This window comes from Miniopterus schreibersii (genome assembly GCF_964146895.1).
Source record: "Miniopterus schreibersii genome assembly, chromosome: 2".
NCBI lineage: Eukaryota > Metazoa > Chordata > Mammalia > Chiroptera > Miniopteridae > Miniopterus > Miniopterus schreibersii.
The window spans coordinates 53,397,031-53,398,772 of NC_138102.1; the positions used below are offsets into that span (position 1 = coordinate 53,397,031).

At 40.6% G+C, this 1,742-nt stretch overlaps 1 pseudogene across 1 annotated transcript; it reads left to right on the forward strand.

The window, feature by feature from the left end:
* Window positions 1–392: 392 nt before the first annotated feature.
* LOC308552419 (large ribosomal subunit protein uL11 pseudogene) lies at window positions 393–1,336 on the forward strand (annotated as a pseudogene). The gene is made up of 2 exons: window positions 393–470; window positions 915–1,336. The product of its transcript is annotated as a large ribosomal subunit protein uL11 pseudogene (transcript).
* Window positions 1,337–1,742: the final 406 nt, after the last annotated feature.

Here is a 1,742-nt window from a genome sequence, read left to right on the forward strand (position 1 = left end):
CATATCCTCATGCCTCTAATCCATCTTTCAGGCTACCAACAGAATGACCTTTTCAAATTGCAACAATATTAATTCATTCCCTAAGTTTAAAACATTTAAGCACAAGTTTGTAGCTGCCACCACTATCTGAAAATCCGCCAATTGTTGCCCATCACCCAGGTTTGCTTCTCAGTCTGGAGTACGAATTCTCTAGGAGACCTGGAAATGTGCCAGGGGAATTGAAAACTCCAGGATGACATCTTTTTGGAAATTCAATTTTACTTGATGGCAAAAAAATAAAATAAATTTAAATATCACTTCAGTATTTAAACTAGTAGAATACACAATAGAATGCAAATATATGAACAGGAAGTTCAAATACATTTTTCACTTGTGATGGCCCACTTTAGACTATGCACCCAAAACCCATGTTAGGGGTTGGATATTCTTCTTTCCTCTTTGGAATACTTTGGGAGAGTCGAAGAGAACTAGTATGAGTGCAGAATAGAACCAAAACATATTAGTACAGCATTTGCAATTCATCTGGTCTGCACCTATTATCTCAACAGCCTCAGCTTCTTCTCCTGGTCCCCTCCTACCCAGGGATTCAACCATAGCAAGTTACTTTTATCTTAACATGCTATGTTGTTTCATGCACAAAAGCATGAGTTAGAAACGGGTATGGGATATGGGGAAACAATGAGTAATGTGTGATGGTATAAGCTTAAGGGATTGGGTTGGAAGTAGAAAGAAAAGTCTTTGGCAAAAGGTTGGAAAGAATAATTGGAACCAGCTTGTGAAGAGGATTGTCTCTCACAGTAAGACTTAATCTTCTAGGCCATGGGGGACCCCTGAAAGTTTGAAGTAGAGGAATGACAAGATCATCTACCTTTTAGAAATTAAAGCTCTAAGCTACAGTATGATACCCAACTAAGCTGAGGTGCACTGGTGGGGAAGTGGGTGCCACATCTGCCCTGGCCCCTAGATCAGCTCCCTGGGCCTGTCTCCAAAAAAGGTTGGTGATGGCATCACCAAAGCAACTGGGGATTGGAAGGGTCTGAGGATTACAGTGAAACTGACCATTTGGAGCAGATAGGCCCAGATTGTAGTAGTGCCTTCTACCTCTGCCCTGATCATCAAAGCCCTCAAAGAATTGCCCCAAGTCAGAAAGAAGCAAAACAAAGCAAAATTTTAAGCACAATGGAAATATCCCTCTTGATGAGATTGTCAACATTGCCTGGCAGATGAGGCACTCTCTGGAACCATTAAAGAGATCCTGGGGACTGCCCAGTCTGTGGGCCCCCATGACATCATAGATGACATCAACATTGGTGCAGTAGAATGCCCGGCTAGTTAAAAACTACAAAGGAAAATGTTTCAATTAAAGATCATTTGACCACCAAAAAAACAAAACAAAACAAAAAAACACATTGTAACATGATGTGTGGGTCAAAGACTGGAGTGGAGACTCCGGGTAATGGTCCAAATGAAAGATGAAATTCTTAGCAATCACTGAAGATATGACCCATGGGAATACAAGTGACATTTTCACTCTAGGGGTTTGAGGTTAAAAACAAAAAATTCAACCACAACAGGAACCACGGTAATGATTCATTTGGTAAACATCCTTTAGTAGATGTTTCAGATACCCAATGAGTGAAAGCATGTTCAGTTTTTCTAACTCCGATATATAAATTAAAAACAATGAGACGGATCACAAGGCACTTGGTATGCTAGTTTCAGGCCTCCTTGGCATTGCCTGC